Raw genomic sequence first — 25,994 nt, forward strand, 5'->3', positions numbered from 1 at the left:
TTAAACGGTCGGTCTCGGTCGGTTTACCCGGTTCGGGCCACAAATTGACACCCCTAACTTAGTCCATTCAAAAATTGATCAAAACAAATGATCACTACAACAAATTGCATTTTTGGCAACAAAAATAAACTGTCCCCAAAACCCACATTTCTGTCGCCCATATTATCACCGACAGAACATATATCCGTCATCATTCTGTAGCTAAAACATCCATCACGCATGTTAGTGATGAAAAAATTACTTCTGTCGAGCAATATATATTACGCAACGATTGTAAAATATCTGTCGTTAATGCATTTATATAAGGCGACAATATAAATTCCATTGCTAATATACATAATTAGGAGAACATTTAATTATCCCGTTGTTATTAATTTATCTTAGGCGACAGTTTTTTATCCGTTGTTAATTCATTTATATAAGGCAACAGTATATTTTTTTGCCGTTAGTAATAGTATCTTAGGCGACAGATTTCCTAACTACCGTCGCCAACACTTCATTTTTTATTTAACGAAAATTGTTTTAAATGTCATTATTTTTTTACCTGTAATTACATTCATACACTGCTCATTTCAACACATCCATCTAGAATTTAGTACTTTCATTTAAATTTAAAAAGTGTATTACAGTATTCAAAAAATTCATCGTCTTTCATCAAACTTTTAATAGGTCAATACATAATACTTCATTCATTTGTTCACCACTTCGGTTCACCAATACACACCAAAAAAAAAAAAAAGGAAAAACTCCATTGTTTTTGTTGTCCACATTTCCAAAGAAACATAATCTGTGACAAGTTATTCCAATGTCATCTTTTGCAATTCTACCTCTATTAGCTGGAACTTTGAAACTTCTACTGAACTTCATTGCACCTGACAAAAATAAATGGGAACAATAGTAAAAATCCTCTTAACTTCTTACTTTATTTGTACTAAAAATAAACAAATATGAGTAGCACAATTGCCTTATTAATTGATTAATTTTAAAAGGAAAGCATCAATAGTGATTCTTAGTCTCTGTATATAACCAAGGCCCAGACGTCTATCCATCTGTCTTGTTTTTATTTATTTATACATCAATGGATCTTTAATATATATTTTTGAAATATTATCAATAATATTAAACATATCCAAAGAGAACGATGAGTAAACCAATAATTCATTTGTTAACAATATAACTATCATTTTGAAGATTGTGTTATTCTCATGAAATTCGTAAATGCCTCCATATGGGACTACATTTCAGCCATCTTTGCATCATGCTCATAGATTTTCCAGTGAAATGCATCACATATCAAATGTTCTAATACTGAATCTTTAGTCATCCAACGTTGATTTACACATCTTACACATGGGCATAGGATCCGATCCCCTTTGACTGTAGTACTAGAAAATGCATAGTCAATGAATTTGTTGACCTCTCGCCTGTATTGTGGTGTGGTCTTGAAAAATGGATCATTTGAACTTCCAATCCAACTCCTAGGCATAGTTTTCACATGCAACTGGTACAAATCAAAAGCCATAGTATTAAATCATCATTTTGCAAAAGCCATAGTTCCCTCTCCCACCCCGTTTTTTGTAATCTGATTCAATGGGACTTTAAATGGCTAGCACCATACAATAGAAGATGGATAATTAGAGGTAAAATTAATTCCAAAACTGAATTTTTTTTTATACAACACAGTAAATAAGAAGTCCTTACTGTAATAGTGATGGGGACATCAAGGTGTACAACCAAAGGAAGAAGAAGACCAAACCTTCTTTGTGGTTGGAGGATTAGAAGAAGGAAGAAGAAGAAGAAAAAGGCGGAAGAAAGGGAGGCTTAATCCAGCCTTTCCAACGCTGGATCGAGTCCCTCTCTCTTTCCAAATTTTTGTCCAGGTCTTGTGGACCCCACTGTTGATGTATAAACATATTAATTTTTATTTCCTAATATCTAATTTAGTTAGACTTTGAATTACGTAGAAAACTACTTTATTTCTTATTATTTTTTTTTTTTTAGAAACATCTTTATTTTGAGATTATTCCTTAGGATTTACTTTCCTTTTTATTTTTTAGTAACTAGTTCACTACTATGTAAGGCCATTGGCCACAATGGAGGTCAATGAATTTTGAAAGAAAAAAAAAAGCAAAGATGTTGCCCCTCTCTCACATCTCCCCTCTCTCTCGCCTCTAACTATTCCCCCCCCCTTTTCTCGATCTCTTTCTCTCTTGGTTCCCTCTTCTCTTTTTTGCTATTCCCTCATCTCGTCTCTCTTTTCACTCTCTGTCACTCTTGGTACTGCTATATATTGCTGTAGCCATTAGTCACAACATACTGAGAATTATCTCAGTCGTATAAGCTCCAATGGACTGCTGCTGTTTTACCTCAACTGCTGCTACACCATTGTAACTGCTACTTGCAACAACTGAAGGCCATGCTCCTTGGAAAGGCACCCACCTAGGCTGTTGTTGATCTCCTTTTCAATAATCAGACTACTGCTGGAAATCATCTTCAAAATTCTAAATTGCTTTATTTTTTCTCAGATCTGGGCAGTAGGTAAGTAAAGACTGAACCTTCCCATTCCCACTGTCCCCTCATTATTTACTCCATCATCTTCCATTAAAACCCTCCCCTTTCAGCCCATTGTTTGATCATTATTTGCATCACTGTTTTACCTTAGATACTGCTAAATTTCTTATTACAAGTATGATTGATTTTGAAGCATATAACATGATATTTTTATCTATCTTTGGTGCTTAATAGACTAGTGTCATAACCTAATTTTGCTTGCTACTATGTTCCTTACCCCATGTTCCGCCTTGACACTTAAGTGAGTTTATGCGTTTTTCTTCCTAAATTATTATTGCTCTTTGTTATTTTGTTCATTGGTCTCACTTTATTTTGCATGTTAATCTTGTTTTCTGAGCTTCTTTTATCCAGTCCAACCCAAGTCTCTTGAGTTTACCCTACCTAGTTAGTTAATCTTGTAGGAAACCTAGTCATCTAGGAACCCTCTACATCATCTTGGTATCAAAGTATGGTTTTGTCTAGGTTTAGAGTAATTAGATCCTACTGTCCCTTGTTTACATGTCTTACCTTTTGAGGTCTAGTCTCTATCACAATCTGTCCGTAGTCGAGTCTGAGTTAAGAGAGCGTTACCATAGATTAGAGGACACCCTTTTCTTCCTTAAGTTGGCAGGACCAAATAGCATTGGACGCTATTCCCTCCAAAAGCACATACTTGAGAGGGAGATTTCTGACCTCAAGATTGAGAGGGCTAACTACATGTCTCAATTGGAGATTCTGAGTAGACTTTGAGTCTTTGGTGGCAACCGTACCTTGGTTGCCTATCTCCTTATGTCCACTTGTAGTGGTAGAGCATACCAGAACATGTCTGACCTTTCTGACACCCCCACCCAACCTGAGCAATTGGTTGAATTCATGAAAGCCATTCAAGCTACCCTCCAAGCTAGCCAAGCTATACAGGAGACACAAGCTGCCCATCTCCAAACCCTTACCGATAAGTTGGCTGCCCTCGAGACAAGTGCCTAAAATCCTAATGGACCACAAGGTAGTAACACAGCTGGCACTGAACCTAAGGACATAAGCCCTAACCCTGAGGAAGTGAACGAGACTACCCACACTGATGGTTATAACCAAATAGGGGATAACTTCCAAGGCCAAGGGCGTGGTAGGGGTCGAGGCCCACCACCAAGACAGAAAACCCAATATGGCGATGATGAGGGTTATGAGCATCATGATAGGGGCTTTGATGTCAGACGGATGACTAAGGTAGATGCCCCTACCTATGATGGTCAGATTGATGTTAGGATCCTTCTGGATTAGATCAAGCAGATGGATAGGTACTTCGATTTCTACGATATGCCAGAGGAAGTCTGTTATCAATTTGCTAAATTCAAGTTTATTGGAGTTGCGTACGACTTTTGGACAGACCTAGAGTACCAAGTGGACCACCTAGGACTTGAGCCGATCATCACCTGGGTAGAAATGCAAGAGAGGCTTAAGGGAGAATTTTTGCCTATCACTCATAGGCTCCAGTTGTTAAATGAAATGAATACCCTTAAGCAAAGAAAGTTGACTATGACCGAATACATGAGCAAGTTCAATGAATTGAACATTAGAAGCCATATTCAAGAGGATGTTGAGTAGACACTATCCAGATTCCTTACCGGGCTCAACTCTGAAATTCAGTTTTGTATGGCACCCCACCTGGTGCGAGACATTCCATAGGCCTTCAGGATAGCCCTTGAGGTGGAATCCTCTATGAGAACTTATTCTTAGAGGAAGAGCCTCTAAGCTGGGGAGTCCCAATTTAGAAAACCACCCCAAAGCTCAACTGGTTTCTCAAAACCCCCTACTACACCACAATGTCAATTTGATAATATGGGTAAAGGAATTTTGGGAGAAGCACCTAAGAGTAGTGGGCAACAACAATGCTTCAAGTGTCATGGGTTTGGTCACTTCTCCAAAGAGTGTCCCAATAGGAATCTTTATGTGGGAGAACAGACTCCTGAAGGAGGTGACTAAGAGGGTTTTCAGGACCATGAGTATGAGGACCATAGATCAGATGAGATCATATCTGATGAGGACACCGAGGAGGCCGGTGACCTCAGCTTGGCATTGTGCGATGCATAGTCTCACAACCTAGGAGTAGCGATGATTGATAGTGAACTAATATTTTCATCACTTACACATGTCATCAGGGCAAAAACTGTCGTGTCGCCATAAACAACGGGAGTTGCATGATTGTGGACGCCAAGAGCGCTATTGCCCGAATGAGCCTCAAATCTGAATCCCACCCCAAGCCTTACAAGGTTGCCTGGGTAGATCAGTTCACCATTCTCGTTAATCTGAGGTGTTTAGTTCTCCTACACTTTGCAAGATATGAGGATAGAGTGTGGTATGATGTCTTAGAGATGGATGTTGCCTATATCATCCTAGGTAGACCCTGTTTATATAATTGAGATGTCACTAATTATAAGAAGTCTAACACCTATGTCTTTGAGTTCAAAGGGAAGAAAATTAGGCTGATCCCCAGTGCCCCTAAGGAAGTACAGGTTTCCGAACACAAGGGAACATCCAAACACACCCCCACCAAAACACTCAACATTTTAAATCAACAATAATTTGAAGGAGAATGTCAAGAGTCTGGGGTTATTTATGCTCTAGTAGCCATACAGAGTAATACTGATAGGTCACGCTTATTCACTGAGGCTCCTAAAGAAGTACAACCCTTGTTGAGGAAATTTGAGAGGTTATTCCCTGAGGAGCTACCTGATGAATTACCGCCTATGTATGATATCTGACACGCTATTGACCTAGTTCCAGGATCCTCTATCCTGAACTTACCCCATTACCGAATGAATCCCAAAGAGCACGCCGAACTCAAACAGTAGGTGGATGAACTGTTATAGAAGGGAGATATTAGGGAAAACCTTAGCCCGTGTGCTGTACCTACCTTGCTCATGCCAAAGAAAGATGGCACCTAGCGTATGTGTTATAATAGGGCTATCAACAAGATCACCATCAAGTATAGGTTCTCTATCCCTAGGCTTGATGACATATTGGATATGATGGCCAACTCTTTGATCTTTTCGAAGATTGATCTCAAGAGTGGGTACCACCAAATTAGGGTTAGGCCTGGAGATGAATGGAATACAACCTTCAAGACGAAGGATGGCCTCTTTGAGTGGTTGGTCATGCCTTTTGGCTTGTCAAATGCACCTAGCACCTTCATGAGGATAATGAATCAAGTGCTTCAACCATTCATTGACAAGTTCCTAGCGGTTTACTTTGATGACATCCTCATCTATAGTAAGACCCCGTCTTCCTACTTGGATCACTTACAGAAGATTTTTTTATGTGCTCCTATAAGAGAAACTCTATGTCAACCTCAAGAAGTGCACTTTCATGAGTGATCGAGTCATCTTTCTAGGATTTGTTGTGTCAACTCAGGGAGTATCTACTGACCCTGAGTAATTGAGAACGATTGTAGAGTGGCCTGAGCCAACTAATGTCCATGAGGTACGAAGCTTTCATGGCTTAGCCGCTTTCATGGCTTAGCCACTTTCTACAGGAGGTTCATCTACCGATTTAGTTCCACTATATCTCTTATCACCGATTGTATGAAAAATAAGGAGTTTCAATGGACTAAGAGTGCTAGGAAGGCCTTTAACGAGATTAAAAAGCTTATGACTGAAGCTCCAGTCCTACGCCTCCCAGATTTCTCTAAGGTCTTCAAAGTGAATTGCGATGCATCTGGTATTAGAATAGGTGGTGTTCTAGGACAAGAGGGCCACCCTGTTGCCTATTTTAGTGAGAAACTTTTGAAGCTAGGCAATGATATTCCACATACGATAAGGAATTCTATACGGTTGTCTAATCATTGCGCTATTGGCGACATTACCTTTTACCGTAAGAATTCGTGGTATTCTTTGACCACCATGCTCTGAGATACCTGAGTGTCCAAAGGAAACTTAACCAGAGACATGCCAAGTGAGTTGAGTTTCTCCAAGAGTACACTTTTGTACTCAAGCACAAACTTGGTGTCGAGAATACGGCTGCAGATGCACTGAACCGGGTGAACATGTTCCTCAGTCACACCAATGCTAGGAGTCGGGCTAGTGTGTTACTCCAGGCAATGAGTGTAGAGGTGTAGGATTTGAGCAAGTCAAGGATCAATACCCCACCTGTCTTGATTTTAGTGAGCCATTCACTTCCTTGAGTGGAGGCAACCCGGTCAACCGCTTGGACTACCTACTTAGAGAAGGTTCACTTTTAAAGGAAGCAAGTTGTGCCTTCCCAGGACTTCACTCTGAGATTTCCTAATCTGGGAATTACATGCTGGAGGAATTGTTGGCCATTTTGGTAGAGATAAGACCATCACCCTTGTTGTGGACTGATTTTTTTGGTCAGGACTCAAGAGGGATGTTGTTAGAGTTGTGAGTCAGTTTAGGACATACCAAACTACCAAACTGCCAAACAACAAAAGCAGAATATGGGTTTCTACACTCCCCTACCTGTTCCCCACGTCCCATGGCAAGACCTTAGCATAGATTTCGTTCTTGGTCTGCCAAAAACTTTGAGAGACCATGATTCAGTTTATGTGGTTGTAGACCACTTCTCGAAGATGGCCCATTTCATCCTATGCTCTAAGACCTCTGATGCATCTATAATAGGTAGACTTTTCTTTAATGAGATTGTCAAGTACCATGGGTTACCTCTCACCATAGTGTCTAGTAGGGATGTTAAGTTCATTAGTCATTTTTAGAGGATCTATGACGGATGATGGGTACGAAACTCCGTTTCTCCTTTGCTTTCCACCCTCAGACCGTTGGCTAGATTGAGGTTGTCAATAGGAGCTTAGGAAATTTATTGCGTTGCCTCATAGGAGAACACCTTACTAGTTGGGATCAAGTCCTTAGCCAGGCTGAGTTTGCATACAATAGCTCTAAGAACCGTACCACTGGTTTGTTGCCCCTTTTTAAGATTTGTTCAGGATACCAGCCCCGAGCACCCATAGACCTTATCCCAATCATGTCTAGTTCCATGACATCCTAATCAACCAAGTCTTTTGCTAAGCAGATATATATGATTTGCATACAAGTATAAGAAGAGAGATAACACTGAGCAATATAAGTCAAAGGCAGATGTGCACAGAAGGCTACAAGAGTTTCAAGAGGGTGATATGGTGATGGTTAGAATTAAGCCACAATACTTTGTTAGGGGAAAACGAGCAGGCTACATGCTCGTAGCACAGGTCCGTTCAAAATACTCAAGAGGATAAGTGCCAATGCATATGTTCTTGATCTGCCAGCTAGTATGGAAATCAGTAATATTTTCAATGTTGAAGACCTTGTCCCATACCATGGTACCTCTACCATTACCCCTTTCTATCTTGATGACTTTGAGGACTTCCCCTTCACCATTGATGAGACTACGAACCAAACCAACCACTTCCCCCCACCTCATTACCACCTGTGACTATGGTCACGAGAAGGACTGAAGAAATTGAGAAAATCCTTGATGAGAAGATTGTGTCTACACACACTAGAGGTTCTAGAGAGCTCTTGGTCAAGTGACGTGGATGTCCAAAAATTGACAACACCTGGATCACATTGCAAGAAATCCAACAACTCAACCCAGACCTGCTTGAATATTATATAAGCTTTAATTTACCAGAGGTGAATTCTTCTAACCTGAGGAGAGTTGATGAGGACATCAAGGAGTACAGCCGAAGGAAGAAGAAGACCCAACCTTCTTTGTGGTTGGAGGATTGGAAGAAGGAAGAAGAAGAAAGAAGAAGAAGAAAAAGGCGAAAGAAAGGGAGGCTCGATCCAGCCTTTCTAGCATTAGATTGAGTCCCTCTCTCTTTCCAAATTTTATCCAGATCTCGTGGACCCCATTGCTGATGTGTAAACTTAGCAATTTTTACTTCCTAATAACTAGTTTAGTTAGACTTTGAATTATGTAGGAAACTACTTTAGTTCTTATTTTTTTTTTTAGAAACTTCTTTATTCTGAGATTATTCCCTAGGATTTACTTTCATTTTTTTTAGTAACTAGTTCACGGCCATTGAGGTCAATGAATTTTGAAAGAAAAAAAAGCAAAGATGTTACCCCTCTCTCACATCTCCCCTTTCTCTCGCCTTTTACTATTTCCCCCCTTTTCTCGATCTCTTTCTCTCTCGGTTCCCTCTTCTCTTTCTCGCTATTCCCTCATCTCATCTCTCTCTTTTCACTCTGTGCCTGTCACACCCCGTTCACACAGAACCGGACCGGTGATCGGATTAACTCCGGTTAACCCAAACCTGCCAGTATCATCTGATACAGTACCCAACCACAACATACACACATCTAAGATATACGTTCAAAAGTTTAGCGGAAGACTTAATTTACCTGTAAATACCCCCAATATACTTGATACCCAAATTGTAGTACATAGATAAATACATGTGGGCCCGCAGGCATGATATTTACACAAAAAGAATCACAATTCACGTATCAAGTACACAAAAAGGGGTCATCAAAAGAATAAAAAAGTAAAACTCTATTCGGCGTCAATACTGCGGTCCCGCAGCACAGCCCTGGCACGTACAATCCGTACCGTGCTCATACTCCTCGGGGACCCACCAATCCTCATTAGGAAACTCAACTGTGGGGCCCGACCCTTGATCTTCAGGCTGGTGACCTGCAAAATCATCTAAAAGTGGTGCGCACGTGAGATGAGCTCACTAGCTCAGTAAGTGAAAAGAAGGATCACACAACAATCACATCCATATGCACTATATGCTATGCAATTCATTTTAAATCTCATCCACCTAAACAACATTACTAAGTCTTTGGTTTTGTGCTACTATAACCACAGTGCGCGTATACCCTGGGTACGAGCCACGAACTCCATCCCACGATACGCCCATAGGGTTATCGGAGAAGGCCCACCGTGAGTACTCGGAAAAGTAAAGCATGCCGACTACCTGCTCTCAACATAAAAGTAAATGACAAAGTAAAGGTGCTGACCCCTAGCAATTTAAAAGCAGTATGATTGGCCCTCTTGAATATACCACTGAGGCTGCCGACTGTCCTAATGACCAGTCGGGCGTATGTCTAACCGCCACAGTGACCCGACAACCACGACCATTGCTTCCCCCCAAGTGATAACCCAACACCTCAACCCCTGTTGGGAAGGGTCGTAGCACGGGAAGATGATAACCTTAAACCGCATGGTCCTATATGACATAGTACGATTGCATAGTGCCGTCGCGTCCCATTCCATGGGCCATCAATGCACTTGTTTCCAAGCCGATTACGGCAACTAGTCTAATAATGCATCATGCACAGTGATCCCATCATTCATCACATAAGCACATCAATCATTTAGCATTGAGAATGTAAAGCACAACACACATGACATAATCATATGAGGATGACTAAGCTACACATAATTTGTATGATGACATGGCCATTCTAGATACAATGGAATGATGCCAAACAAGCCTTAAAATAAAGTTAAACATCCTCTCCCCACTTACGTGTTGTATACAAAGACTCACGCCCGGTACGGGTGAGATCCAGTGCGAGAAACGTAAATTTTTGTGAACCTATCATAAGTGAAGGGGGTTAGCATTTCACCACCTTGGGGTCAAATCTAACAAGATTTGATGGTTAAATCATGTTTAGAATCATAAAAGAAGGTTGCACGTCCGTTTTGGGTCCATTCGGACACAAAAATCACGTTGGAGGCCTCTCGGGTGGGTCGGACAGCCCACCTGTCATGGCCCACCGGTCTTCTCAGGTGGGCGGGCCAGCCCATCGATCTTCTCAGGTGGGCTGTTCGGCCTGCCGGTCCCAACCCGCTGGTCTTCTCAGGTGGGCTGTTCGGCTCACTGGTCCCGACCCGTCGGTCCTAGCTGAGGGCCTGCTTTCTCAGGCTGGCTGCCCTCAAGCGGGTTGTGCGGCCCACCGGTCCCAGCCCACCTGAGGGCAAAAAATTGCCCTCTTTCTTGAAACTTTCCCCAACCTTTGAGAAATCAAATGGGGCTTTTCCAATCACATTTTTCACACATTCAAGGTCTTATAAGATGATTCTAACCTAGATCTAAGTTAGATTTAAGGATTGAAAAGCCATCTTATCTTCTTTGCTCAAGAACCTTTTCAAAAACCCAAAATCACTTCTAAGCTCAAGAAATCACCAATGCTTCACAATCTTGTATAACACTTCTTCAAATCCTTCAAAATCAACACATAGACCATCTATTAAACCTTAGATTCATCATCTCAAGTGGGATTTACAAGATCTCAAGGAACTCTCTCCAAATCAAGGGTTTTACTTGGGTTTGGTGAAAGTTTAATAAGCATAGCCTTTGCTCACCTCCAATCGTAGCTCTCGTGTTGGGGATCACTCTTTCGGCATCAAAATGGGAAGATCAAACCTTGGTGCCGCTTAAATCCATTCCTTCCTCCTCTTCCTTCCCCTTTCTTCTTCTCCGTCCTCTTTTCTCCCTTCTTTTCTCTCTCCTCTTTACTCTTCTCACCAACTCTTTAGTGTAATAATGAGAAAATGAAAAACACAATAAATGTTATTTATACCTTTTTAAAATATCTATTAACCACATGGGTGGGTCACTCAGGTGGGCGGATGCGTCCACCTGTGACCACCCACCTGAGAGCCAAAAATTAGCCAACAAGTGGGATTTTTGATGGGATTCGACTTTCGGCATGTATCTCACTCTCGGCACAAGGTATATTATACGTATGCACTTTAGGATACGGCTACATACCAGCATTACCCGTACATGGCCTTATGATACGTGCATGTGCACGGCTTGGGTACACCCGTCTCCTATGGCACTGACTCGGACTTGTCTAGCCAACTTGTGTTCAAAGTCACCCTTGCCATCATGGTCCATAATGAACCCGCCTGAACCCACTCTGATTCAGGTCCTGCATGGTTAAACCGGGTCAACCGTGTAATTAGACCGATTTTAAAAAGTAGGGTATCACAATGCCACTCTCGGTACTACTATATATTGTTGCAGCCATTAGTCATAACATTCTGAGAATCATTGTTACACCCATGCCCTAATCTGGTATAAATTGAAATTGTTGTGACAGGCCTCGGATCGGAGATCAAAAGTACGATCGGATTTTGGCTAACGGTTGCACATTGTCGAAGGGGTAAAGATGACCCCACATGTTCGTGCATTGTGTGCCTATCCAACTGGAGGGGATTCATACCTTCCGATCTCAGACGGTAAGTGATCCGACTCCCCACACTTAATTTTCGGCACGCATCAAAATTATCGAAAAGCCTTGAGTATGTCCGAGGACAACCACCCGTGCGAGACCAACCCTGGGATAGCAAGTTGTCAAGAAAGCTTGACCACCAGAAACAAGCCATCGGAAGCAGCCTGGGCCTGGATCTGGTGCCTGTTTTTGGTGGGTTGACAGGCTACTGTCTAGGTTTCGGTGCCCGTGGTTCGCACCACTCGCATCGTAAATGGTTCTGGATGATCCCAAATCATCCTCTGCACATTCCTTGTGATGTGAGTACTTTATGGAGCTAAATGGTCGGGTCCTCATGCCCCAAATTTCAATTTAACCCGATTGGTTCAAAAGAGGTCAAAACCAAACAGACCCTAAGGCCCACTTAAGTTATAAGTTGGGAAATGATGATTCAATTTCCTCATTTCCCTTGTGCCCAATGTAGGAGAGGAGAGAAAGTGGAGAGGAAGGAAGAAGAAGGGGAAGAAGGAGAGGGTTGGAGGCCTACCTTGGTGCCGACTGTTGCCTTGTTGCCGGAATCATTGCCGGAGGTAAGTACAACCTCCCATACCACTCTCTCTCTTCATTTCGACCTAGACCAAGCTAGGTATGGATAGAATCTTGGTGTACAAACCATGCTAAGGTTATAGGATACGTATTCTACCCTCTCGATGTTGTTGTCGAGCTCGAACCAAGCCCGGTGAGCTCCAGTAACATATATTGCCAAAAGACCAACTAGGGTTTCGATCGTTCGATCGACGTATCTCCCAAATGGCTCAGTGGAATCAGAATTTTCTTGACTTAGAATGATGCTAGAAACATCCCCAACAAACTCTAAGAAACAAACCCCGACGATCGAGCCCGAGCCAAAAAATCCCAAAATAGTTGGACTGCCCTGAACCACCATTGGAAACAGCCCACCGGATCCACTGGATCTATTTCCGATGGCATATTTCTGATCGAAATGGAGCCTTATGTTCGCTCTATCACCTCCACCGAAAACAAGACTGATATTTCTGGTGGAAATACCCTGTTTTCGGTGGGTGTTTCCGGCGATAGTACTGTCACTTAGGAACAGTGTCTGTACCCTTTGGGGGTGACCTATGTGGGTCCCTCCCGATGTTTTTGACTTGTACTGATGTATGATTGCCTTGTGTCTAGGATAGTGACGCTCACATGCCCTAAAACCAGAATTAAATTGATCGATCAGTGGCTATACTTGAACCCGATCACACTCGATCGCAAACCAAGTGAGGGATGGACTATGTTAATTTTTGGAATGTTTATTATTATTAAATTGCTCACATGCTTAGAATTCTATGTTTAATTGAAATTGCTCAAATGCGATGATGATATGTTACATTGTCATTTACGATTATGATATGAATTGTATGGAGATGTATGATGGGATTTGGTGTTGCCGAGGTGGTCCCGGTACCGTGATCGTCATGTGTTTGGTTGGGTGTGTGAGACAGAACTCGACGTGTCCGAGGTGGTACTGGTGCCATGATTGCCGTATGTATGTTGCATTCATGCATTGATTATGTGTATTAGAGTTAATTGTAGTCGTGGGTTACACTTTGTGCCTAAGGTCTCACTGGTATCATGTACCTAGGACTGCATTTGAAAATGGATGCACTTCATGACCGATGATTGGTACCGGTGTCGTGTAGTCCATACTCAACTGTGATTTGTATATTAGATTAGGTAAACGGTCTCAGGTTTCACTTTGTGTCCAAGGTCTTTCTGGTATCGTGTACCCAGGACTGTATTTAGAGATGGATTACACTTTGTGACCGAGGTCTTGTCAGTATCGTGTAATCCATACTAACTGTATCATTATAAAGGCATGTAGAATATATGTGGTTGGATATCACTCCCTATGCTACGAACCCTTGGCAATAGGGGTTGAGGTGTTGGATAACCCATTATGGTATGTTCGATGTGCCTTTCTGAAATGCCACACCTGCTGTAAGATGTGATTGTAGCCAGAGGCGGGAACTTGTCCGATGTGGTCGATGTTTTACCAGTGCCGTGACTGTCAGGAGGGAGTTATCAGGGGTTTGCTGGGTGACCCATGGATGCATATGGGGATGTATAGACTTCTAATCACGGCTAGGGTTTGTATTCTTGCGGAGTCGATGGTGGTTTCGAGACGAAGGATACAACCTAATGCACCGTAGTAGCATTTACAGACTTCGTTTGTATTGTTAGGTGGATAATAAATAAATGAACTACATCACAAGCATCATGGACTTTGTGTTTAATTTTCACAATTATGCATCATAAATTATTACTACTATTGTCTTGCTTAAATGTGCTTGACCCCCACCCCTCACTGAGCGAGTTGGAAAGCTCACCCCATGTATACACTCCTTTTTAGATGATGATGCAGGTACCATGGTGCCAATGGCAGGTGACCCAGTATCTTCTAGGTCAGAGTATGATGTGAGTGACTGGTGGATGCCAGAAGCGGAGGAGCATGATCAGGACTGTGCTTGCGACCACTGTGCTTGTGCCGTACCATGAGATTGTACATCATACTTGATACTTTTGGGTATAACTGTGGATTTTATATTTTGAGATTATATTATATGTCATGGATGAATATAACAGAATAACTCGGTTATTGCTATTATATAATCATTAGATGTTTTCCCATCCTATTTATGATTCTGCTACTATACTCTGATTCCGCTGCTTATGTTGGTTTGTGATGTGAGATTGTGAAAATGTTAAGGTACTGCTAATAGAGATTTTAGTAGGTTTGTAAGACAGGTACGTGTCTTACTCACACTGCCGGTATTCCTAATGGTAAGTTGGGTCTACTGGGAGTCGAGTGTGATAATCATCTCAGTCGTATAAGCTCCAATAGACTGCTGTTGTTTTACCTCAACTGCTGCTACACCATTGTAACTGCTGCTTGCAACAACTGAAGGCCATGCTCCTTGGAAAGACACCCACTTAGGCTGCTGTTGATCTCCTTTTCAATAATTGGACTGCTGTTGGACACCATCTTCAAAAATCTAGGTTGCTTTCTTTTATTCTCAGATATGGGCAGCAGGTAAGTAGAGACTGAACCTTCCCATTCCCCATTGTCCCCTCATTATTTACTCCATCATCTTCCATTAAAACCCTCGCCTTTCAGCCCATTGTTTGACCATTATTTGCACCACTGTTTTACCTTAGATACTGTTGAATTTCTTATTACAAGTATGACTAATTTTGGAACGTAAAACATGGTATTTTTATCTATCTTTGGTGCTTAATAGACTAGTGTCATAACCTAATTTTGCTTGCTGCTATATTCCCTACCCCATGTTCCGGCTTGACACTTGAGTGAGTTCATGTGTTTTTCTTCCTAAATCATTATTGCTGTTTGTTACTTTGTTCATTGGTCTCACTTTATTTTGCATGTTAATCTTGTTTGTTAAGCTTCCTTTATCCAGTCCAACCCAAGACCCTTGAATTTACCCTACCTAGTTAGTTAATCTTGTAGGAAACCTAGTCACCTAGGAACCCCCTGCATCAAATAGACATAGAAGTTTGGGTAATCAAAGTCTATCCTAAGGCCTTGGTTTCAGGTTGAAGGTTTTGTAGCCCAACTAATATTGGTTGAAACCACTGTGGGGTTCTCATAGTGATCACAGTAGACTATGCAAGTTCATCATCTATAATGGCAGGTGCAATGGCACTGCCTCTGCATCTAACTTCATTTGGATTTTCTATGATCACCTTTCTTTTATTAGACCTCTCAATGTTAACAGAAGGTCTTTCATTGGTGCTGGCCATTATTCAACCACTCAACAAAAGAGGTAATTAATATCTTAGTTGCAATATGAATGGTACATTTTAATTTGCATTTTATAAGATCAGCTGAAGAAGAAAGATCCTTTGCTCAAATTTCAAGCTTGGTATATTGCATAGAAATTCCTTAAGGGTGATCCTCAAACTTTAACCATCAGGCAATTCACAAGTTCCTTGATCAAGATTAATGGACATTAGTTCTCTCTTTCTAAGACAGACTTGAAGTGGAATGTATAGAAATCTTGCTCTCCCCCAGGAAGCTAGGACCCGGGGGATTCATTCCTAGTTGGACCAAATAAAAAACCCCATTCCCCTAGAGGAAACATCAATGAAATGAAATCTTTTGTTTTGTGAATTTTTATGTAGAATATGCATTTTCTTGGTATGCAATTTTTTTTTTAAAGGTCATGTAACCACCAAACATGAGTCAACCCTAGACCTGAGGTCCCTTTAATTGAAAAATGTGCCTCTCTGTTAGAGAGATAGACTGGAACTTACAATAGAAAAAGGAAAATCAAATAAAAATATCATCTACACAATGACCCTAGTGGCCCAATCTAGAAAGGTTACATCACTATTAAGCACACAAACTAAAGATTGACAATCTGAGAAAGAACCAGAGCAATGCAACTTTAGTTGTGCCACTTGTTTTTTTTTTTTGGGTAAATGGCATGTGCAAATATCTGATATGGCATATCAGATAGGCCAATCAAGACCGTTATAAATAGGATGAGGATACCATTAATTACCAGTAGATGAGCCAATATACAATCAATGGATCGGCATACTACCAGCCCCAGTCATGGTTGTGGCCTACCTACATGAGTCCGGAAACTAATCCATTGTTGACAGATAAAAAATGTCCTTTAGCAATGACTGCATCACTTGCTTCCTAGACAGTTCAAGATGCACAGAAGATTTACTAGTTCCAGATGGGGAATCGATAGAAATGATAGTATGAATCAGTTGTAAGAGTAATAATGATGGTATTCAAGATTAATGTTATCCTCCTCAGGTCTCTGCAACATGTGGTTAACATTACAAAGCAGAAATAACAGCAATAAAAATGTGGAAAAAATCCTAAGAAATAAAAAACAAAAATAAGAATCAAGTCAAAAATATGAGTGGCAACACCGCAGACTTAATCCATGTTTTCCTTGTCTCCATGTCACACTTGCAGTCAGATAGGCAGCCAAGTTCATCTTTAACTCCAAAATTAGTTAAGCATTTTAAAGCTGACATGAAAATTTTAGAGCGCATTGAATCACAGTACCTTGAACGAAACTACAAAGGGATTTCCTCACTTATCATGTTGGTTTATTAAATAACAGCATTGAGGAGAAGTATCCAACTTCTTCCCTGCCTTGCACATCTCCCCCATACCAAAGAAAAAAATAATAATAAATAAAGGAATAAAGGAATAATAGAAAGATCCCATGGAGGCAGCTGCATTAGAAACAATGTGAAAATTGTTTACAAGCAGTAAGACTATAGTCTCAGACTAATAGACCATTATGTGAAATACAAGAAAAGCTACTGAGAAGTATCCAATCTCTTCAGTTGATAAATCCCACAAGCCCTTTTGTATTAATTCAATAGAAGTGGCACTGTATTACCTATAATTCTCAGTGAAAACAGAAAATCAAACAGTAACCCCACTTTTACTCTTCCAAATAGGAATATATCCTTGACATACTTACAAAATACACTTCTATTTAGTGTATTCCATTTATACGGTTCTTCTGTGATCAGAATAAGGAATAAATCCCAGCAAAAAAATCAGAAAATTTGACAGAAGAACAATACGAAATCATAGTCAAAACATGAAACCCTTACCTTCTTGTCTTCTTATTATTGATTATTGATTAGACGTTGGTCGCTCTAATCTCTCTATACTCTTTTCCTCCCTACCTTCGCCTGGCGTAGTAGATCAGATATAGTAAATCCGCAGCTGCGGCAACAGTTCCGGTGGAAACCACAGCCGTTTGCCACTGAAACTTCAGACCTTTCGACCCTTTCTCCTCATCCTCAGCTTCTAATTCCCTGGCTGTCTCAGTGCCATTGGGGTTCAATTCCCCCAATCCACCGATTCAAATTAAGGCCTGCGTCTGGGTAGAACAAAATAAGGTTGTAAATCGAGATGAGGTTTGGGGCTACACAAAGAGAGAAGAGCTAGGGTATTCGATCGAGAGCAAGTAGAGAGAAAGATTTATGTAAAAGACCTAGTTTCTTGCAGATATGGGGAGATTGAGATGGAGAGAGAGAGAGAGAGAGAGTGTGTGTGGTTTCTTGCAGATATGGAAAGAAAATCGTGAAAAATTGAAAACCTCCAGTAATGTGCGGGTGGCCGAAACGCCATATGTAGCTACGGATACAATCAAGTGTCGCCCAAATGCCCTATTCAGCGACGGTAATAGATAAACCGTTATCCAATTAGATTGTCAGCAATGGTAAATAAACAAACCGACTCCCATAAACTATATTTAATTACGGATATAAGGACGTGTCGCCCTAATGCCCTATTCCTCTACGATAAAGGATAAATCGTCGTCTAATTAGATTTTCAGCGATGGTAAATAAACAAACTGTCACCCATAAACCATATTTAACTATGGATACAAGAAGCTGTTGTCCAAATGCTCTATTCAGTGACGGTAAAAGATAAACCGCCGTCCATAATAGATTTACCGCGTTGGTAAATTTAAATTTCGTTCTTGTTCCATTTTCGGCAACGGTAAAAAAAATAAGCATTGCCCAAATACAATTTCGCGATAGAACTACTCTAACCGTCACTGATTATTAGAATAGGCGACATACATTAAGCTACCGTCGTTCAATATTATAATAGGCAATGGAAATCATTTCACTGTTGTGAGGGTAACGGCCGAGATGTGGATAGGCTACGCATCCCTGTCCTCTCTCCTCTCTCTCTCTTCACCTTCATGGTGAGGGGGAGGGGTTCAAGTTGTGTGTGCTTCGCTTACGCCCCACACTGTCGTATCATCACTTGGAGATACGTGGAGGCCTATTTCGCAAGAGTGTAAAGTTCATCATTTGAGATGGGGATATTGATGATGGTTCAATTCGAGGATTGGGATCATGCAAATGAGGTTTGGAGTCGCCACCTAGGGTTATGGGCCTAGGACTCGGGGGTGGGCCCAGGACTCGAGGCTGGGCCCAATTCTTGAGAAAAATTCCCAAAATTTGGTCTGGTTTAGAGATTTACGGTAAGTGTCAGGTTACAGAGTTGGGAAGGTATTAAGCATCCAATCTACCGGTTCAACTAGTCTTCTTGCTAGATGCTTGAGAACGAACATTTTCCATAATTATTACTATTCCACATGTATGGCTAAGTTATCACATATATATACATTAATTGAATTTAAACTATTATATACACTAAAACAAGGCTTATTAGATATCTATATTATACTTAAATAAGGAGAGAGATTATACCTGAATTTGACCCCTATTTCTGGTCAAGAGGGGTGGGCCCCTTATTGGTATCGGCTCAGATTGTCTTTCGTGTTCTACCGGCTCAAGGGAAAATGGTCTTGGCCTTCAACTTCCTTTCTTGAGAGATACTGATTGTGATGGTATCTGGACAGAGTTCTGGTTAGGAATGGTTGCTTTTGGATTTGGATTCGGACAGAGCTTCAACTAGGAAATGCTATTTCTGGGCTTGGGATGAGGTGGCACTTCGGCAAAGCTTCCGCTAGGAATGGCTATTTCTGAAAATATTCCAAGGACATTCAGACAAAGGTTTAGCTAGGAAAGGCTATTTCTGAAAACAAATGGACTAACATAAAAATAGATTGAAGAACTCCAAAGTCCTGAAGAACACTTTGAAGATCCGAACAGAGTTTCAGATCTTAACAAAGATCTCTTCATAGACCCGAAGAACTTCAAAAGGGGGGGGTTTCTATTTCAAGAACGCTCAAGAACACTCAAGAACACTCAAGAGAGGTGGCTCAAGAACATACTATTTTTGGCTAAAAACTGGATCTAACTAAGAATTTGGATTGAAAATCTTCAAGATCCTGAAGAACACTTCGAAGATCCGAATGAGTTTTTGGATCTTGACGAAGATCGCTCTGAAGATCAGAAGAAAAATAAGAGGGTGGAGGAGAGAAAAATTTCACTCTGAAAGAGATTATGGTGTATGTTGGTGTGTTTTTTCTAAGGGATGGGGGGTATTTATAGTTTTTTTCAACCAAATAGGAGGGGGGGAATCCCTTTATCCAGTGGATGAAAGGGGGGCTCTTGCCTAAAGTGAAGAGATAGGATTTTTGTCCAATGGGTAAAGGGGGAGTTAAAGGAAAAAATGGGTGGGGAGGGCTTTTGTCCAGTGGGTAAAAGGGGGGTTTCAGAAAAAAATGGGAGGAGAGATATTTTAGCTTGGAAAAAGGTGATTTTTGAAAAAGCGGGAGGAGGGAGAAAATTTTAGCCAAAAAAGGTAGTTTTCAAAAAAGCAGGAGGAGAGAGAAGGTTTTTCCAAAAAAGACAGTTTTGGAAAAAGCAGGAGGAGAGAGAAAGTTTTGCCAGAAAAGGAAATTTTTAAAAAAGCGGGAGGAGAGAGTTTTTCCAGAAAAGGTAGTTTTTGAAAAAGTGAGAGGAGAGAGAAAGTTTTCCTAGAAAATGCAGTTTTCGAAAAAGTAGGAGAGAGAAAGTTTTGTCAAAAAAGGTAGTTTTCAAAAAAGCGAGAGGAGAGAGAAGGTTTTTCCAGAAAAGGCCGTTTTTGAAAAAGCAAGAGGACAGAGAAGGTTTAGGTAGGAGGTGCGGGTGATGCAACGAGTGCTCGAATGCATGGGTGTGCAGGCAATGTGCACGGTGTGCGGACCATGTATACGGTGTGTGGGCACAGTGTGCCCCACCACGCACATTGTGCGGCAAGGCGGCGCATGACAGAGCCACACACAGCGTGCGGTAGGGCCGCACAAAGCGTGTGTCAGGGGCATACGACAAAAATGTGATTTTCCAGGGAAGGTTGCGGGAGATCCGTCGGTCTGATTTTGGTGTACCATATATTGTTGGAATCGTATTTCGGAGCTCTATCCATCTGTACGGTCATCTTGACTGGATTCATTCATATATAAAAAGCCAAAATTGGACCCCTTCCCTCCTACGTGGGGATTCCTAGGGTTTCAAACCCGGGAGTGTTTCGGGGTTATCTGAGTAGGTAGGGGATGAATTTTTAGGGTGTCTGGGTTCGGTGAGGGATTTTTCTACGTTTCCAGCGGAACTGTCCGTGTGCGCGACATATATACCGAAAGGCGTGATTTTTCGGGGATGATTGCTGGAGATCCGTCAGTCCGATTTTGACGTATCATATATCGTCGAAATGGTATTTCTAGGCACTATTTATCTGCATGGTCATCTTGACCAGATTTTTTCATATATGAAAAGTCAAAATTAGACCTTCCTCTCCCGCGTGGGGATTTCTAGGGTTTTGGGTAGGGGAATGTTTCCATCAGCATCTCTGTTGGTCGGAATTCGAAAGTCAGAAGTCAAAAGTCGAGTTGAAGATCCATATTTCATCATAGCCAGAGGAGGGTGATAAAATTGGGTGTCTACAGAATACCCCTCTTTGGCCGAGGCCTGTGCCAACGGTCGAAGGGCAAAGAAAAGAACGATCACATTTTGTCACCCAGAGCATATTCTGTGGTCATCTTGCTCAATTATGACGGAGTTGAAAAAATGAAACAGATAATATCTCTAAAGTTTTAGGACTTACCTGGGCTGCCAATTGGGAGAAAGGAATTCGCTACTTTTCCAATCCTGCAAAAAAAGTTAGTACTTTGATCCTGATTCTTCCTTAGTTGGGCTTCGCATGTGCCAGTTCAGGGAAATATGGTTTCCAGGTTGGGTCTTTCGAGCCAATCTGGACTATCTGGGACCGATGGTTACAAGAGAGGAATTCGCTACTCTTCCAATCTTACAATAAGTAAAAAAATTTTGATGCTTGGATTTTCCTTAGCTAGGCTTCACATGTGCCAGTTCAGGGATTTGATTTATGAGATCGGGCCACTCGGATCCGACTCAAAGAGAAAGGGCCTCCTGGGGCCGGGTTAACAACATTAGGCCACCTGGGGCCGGATAAAAGTGATTGGGCCGCCTGGTGCCGAGTAAATGCAATTAGGCCACTTAGGGTTGGGTCGATGACATTGGGTAGCTTGGGGCTGAGTAAATGCAATTAGGCCACTTGGGGCCGAGTTAATGAGATCAGGCCGCCTGGGGCCGGGTCAATTATATCTTCTCTTGATTTTTCCTTGATTCTTGATTTTTGGTTTAGAATTTGATTCTTGATGTTATTTGGAATCTTTTGATTCTTGATGCTTGATCTGGAATCTAATTTTTTTTTTTTTTTTATAAAATGGGTCCCCTCCCCTGTTCATTCTTCATTCTAACTTTTCTGAGTGAAGTGAGTTCTTAGAACCCTTTGGTTTTTCTTGAAGTTTTTCCTCTTGTTCTTGGTGTCCTTCATTTCGCTCTTGGAGTTCTTGAAGATATTCATCTTGTTCTTGAGGGAGGAGCTATTTGGAGAATTTGACATTCTCATGGGCTTTTGTGTAAATTAGAAAATTTTTTGGGGCTTTTTATAAATTTTAAAAGTTTTAGGGGCTTTTTGTAATTTTTGAAAATATGGTTGAAAGGAAGAAGAGGAAGACTCTGGGAGAGGTTCAGCTCGAGAGTTGCAGCATTCCTTCCCACAGGGATGAGGGCAGGGCCGAATGGTATTCTGGGCAAACCCTTCACAACAGCCGTAATCACATATGCAATTCCATATGGGGTTCCTGGGTAAGTCTTATATTTCATTCCTTATTTGGATCATCTTTTATTCTTGTTTTGTATTATTTTTTCTTTTTGCTGCTTCTTTTCTTTTATTATTTATTATTTCCATTAGCATAAGGGGAAGGAACCGCCTACCTTGTCCTCCTATAGCCACGCAAACATGGTTCAGTCCTGTGCGTAGGATGCTCCCTCGTAGGGTGAAGGAGATGGTTGATGACACCTATCTGTGAGGGCTGGCCCTTGTAGAGACCCAAAAGTTTAATCCGGCATTGGTAGGGGCCTTGATGGAGTGGTGGTGGCCGAGTAATCACACTTTTCACTTTCTTATTGGCGAGATCACCATTATGCCTATGTGCTTTTAGGCCTTGATAGACATTCCATTTGGGGGTAGAACCATGACCTTACCCGCAGGATTTTCGACTGCCAAGGAGTTCACAGATCTGACCGGTATCACCATCTGGCCAAACGTGCATCCACCTAAGGGAGAACCCAGGTAACATGTCTCAGATAGCACGTTCCTTCCTGTTGTTTACCGTGGGCCAGTGCCTCTTTAGTGACCTCCGAGGGGGAGTAGATATCCACCTGGTGTTCTTCCTCAAAGATCTTCGCACAGTAGATACCTAGGACTGGGATGGGGCCGCCTATGCATATTTCCTGCGGTCCTTGGACCTGTTGTCTTATGGGGATAGGGGCCTCAAAGGAGCAGGCTACATCATCCAGGTAACTTTCCTTCTCATATCTATTTTCTTTCAGTCATTTGGTCTGCACTTTCTTACTTTGATTTCTTGAAATAGCCTTGGTGTTTTGAGCATCTGGGAACCATAGCCCCTAAACTAAGGGATCCTGAGACATTCTTCTTCCCCCTGGCCACAAAATGGGGAGATAACCAGGTGGTCTGGGCCCTACATCATCCTTGGGGACCACCGCTCGTTCTCTTTTGAACAATCTCACTGAGGTATGCCATGTTTGATATTGAAATTCTATTCGCCTGATGCTGTACTTACCCTTCCTTGGTTTTGCAGGCTACTTGGAGACCATTCCATGACCTTGTATTTCCAGATTCTAAGAGAGTCGACTGGGTTCATCAATTGTCTGAGAACTGAGTCCTTTTTTAGGGCCTTTGGGGCCAAGCCTGGTACTTAGGAGAGAGGGTAGTACCCCAATGGTTTGACATCAATCCACTTCCTTCTCCAATCTTCCTCCACCCACTATGCATTGTTCAGAGATTGTCTTTGCAGATGAGATGAAGTACTTGGCTAACAGAGTATGGTAGGACTCCTTTCTTGATCCGGATAGGGACTACGAAGCCTTCCTGGAGGAGGAGATAGTGTGCACCCCTCTCGATCCCAATAGTCTAGTGGTATGCTACCTTTTCTTGAGTATTTCCTACAGATTCTTCCTTGTTCTGACTGATGTTCTTTCAGGGGAGAGTGAGACGTGTAGATCCTTCTACTATTAGGTCACATGCTAGTGCTACTGATCCTTCACAAACAGAGCCCTTTACCAGTGCCAATGGGTCTCTCAGAGTTGCTAACATCCCCTTTTGTGGCCTCCCTGCTTGGACCTATCCCAACGCGACCAACCCCAGTCTCCCTCATCTTCTGGAGCCGAACACAGATGTAGACGCTTCCCTTGAGCTGCCTATTCCTTATAATTATATGAGTATCTGATAATTTTTCAATTAACTCTTGACTTCCTTTGGCTGATATGCTCTTTCTCAAGTGTCCCCGGAGGTCTATGCTGAGATTAGGAGGATGCACTATGGCCTGTGCGAGGTGATAGTTTCCAAAGATCAGGAGATTACTCGGCAGGGTGCACTGATTAAGGACCTGACCCTAAGGCTGGAGCAGGTTGGGGTAGCATCTGTGGACTCCCCGATGCTTTATGAGGATGGTTCAGAGTACGGTTCAGATGATGGCTACTAACCCATAGGGATTTGTTACTGTATTTCCTACAAACACAAACACATGGATATTTTCTTTCTTTTTTCTTTTTCCCTCCCCTTATTTGTTCATCATTTATTTCAGCATTTTATGAAAACTTACTTTTGGCACAAAGAAAATCTTTCTTTCTTCTTTTTTTTTTTGGTGTTTGTTTGCAATGCTTAGGCATAATCAATTCTATAACTCAAGTCATAATTAGAATAATCGGGATAACACGAAAATCCATATACTTCCTCATTCCATTACTAAGTGGGTCCACTTTCCTACCACAGACGGGATAGGTGAATAACAAGGTGGGGAGACAATTCTTGAGGTGGGTGAAAATTCACTAACTCTTCTGGGTCCGTCTCCTCGAGCCCGTATTGTTGACTGATGTACATAGGCAAATAAAAAGACACGTGTGTCAATCCCATTAGTCTGACATAGTTGTGACCAGGGGTCTTCATCAGAAAATCTTCTTATGGCTTCCTTGGGAATCTCCATGCGATATCCTACAAAGTCCTTTCCTACACGTACTTCTACCAATCGGTGATAAGGTCGAATTTTGAAACTTCGCTCTTATCACAGTAACAAAAAACTTCGAGTGAGCTTCCCCTTAATGGTGTGGCAAGCTTCAGTTTCTTGAGGAGCCAAATCTAAAAAATATCAGGACTTCCCTGATAATGATCTAGTCCGAATCTATGGCCATAGCTCATGTCATCAGATCCCTTAAATGTTTCTGCAAGAACCGTAGGGACGATGTCACCTCCCTTCTTTAACTGTTTTACTACCCAAATCAGAACAGATGGCGCACCATGCCTGGGAGTACAGAGAACATAACGAGCTATCATGCAAAGTAAATAAGCATCCAGGGATCGCCGCTGATGGATTCCTCCCATTGGTAGATACTGGATGAAGGTCTGAGCCACCTTCAAAATGTCGATCTTCCCATACCTGACAAACTACTTTACTTATTCTTTCCATCTGAAGAAACCCTGGATTTCCTCTAAGCAATCTTTCTTCAAAGAGGGTTGGAACAAACTGCCTTTGGGTGGAGATAGCAAACAAACCCGAAATTCTTCAAGAGTTAGGCAAATCCTCTCTAATCCAAATCGAAATACATGCAGGTCAGCATCCCAGTGTTGAGACACCTATTGGAGTAATTGGTGATGCAGCTTCACACATCCAGCTTGGCCAAGAAATGACATATTTATGGATTCCAACAATCCTGATGCCCTCATATTTATGTCTAAGGTCTATTTCCTCAACATCTCATCCAATGAGCCCATAAATTTTTCTGAAACCAATACAAACAAGGAGATATGATGATTTATTTAAGCATTACTCATTGGCTAATGATTCAAGCAAGCATTTACCACTGTTGCATCAAGCTCTTCTTTTTTTTCTTTTGACTTTAACTGATCAAGGGTGGAGAATAAACTGGCCTTGATAAACTGGTGCCGGGTGATAATTTTCTTTTAAGGGATAGAATTCTGGATAAGAATGGATGGACCATAGGTGAATGACAGATACCTAATGGCCTTACATGCTAAATGGCGATTCTTGGGGGATAGAATCCTAGATAAGTAGTGACAAACCAATGGGTGAATGACAGATACCTAATGACATTTCATGCCAAATGATGATTCTTGGGGGACACAAACTATGATGATCTTTTAAGATACCTTGATTATTAATTTAGAAACCA

General features: G+C 41.6%; 1 long non-coding RNA gene across 2 annotated transcripts; it reads right to left on the bottom strand.

Annotated features, from left to right (window-relative positions):
* Window positions 1–580: 580 nt before the first annotated feature.
* LOC122063600 lies at window positions 581–17,964 on the bottom strand. Of its 2 annotated transcripts, XR_006135404.1 has the most exons (3): window positions 17,409–17,956; window positions 1,349–1,501; window positions 581–872 (listed from the first exon to the last, which is right to left on the bottom strand). It is a non-coding gene; the product is annotated as an uncharacterized LOC122063600 (long non-coding RNA). The 2 variants fall into 2 exon arrangements; XR_006135405.1 differs by lacking the exon at window positions 1,349–1,501 and having other exon boundaries at window positions 17,409–17,964.
* Window positions 17,965–25,994: the final 8,030 nt, after the last annotated feature.

Source organism: Macadamia integrifolia, unplaced genomic scaffold (assembly GCF_013358625.1).
Source record: "Macadamia integrifolia cultivar HAES 741 unplaced genomic scaffold, SCU_Mint_v3 scaffold1374, whole genome shotgun sequence".
Classification (NCBI taxonomy): Eukaryota; Viridiplantae; Streptophyta; class Magnoliopsida; order Proteales; family Proteaceae; genus Macadamia; species Macadamia integrifolia.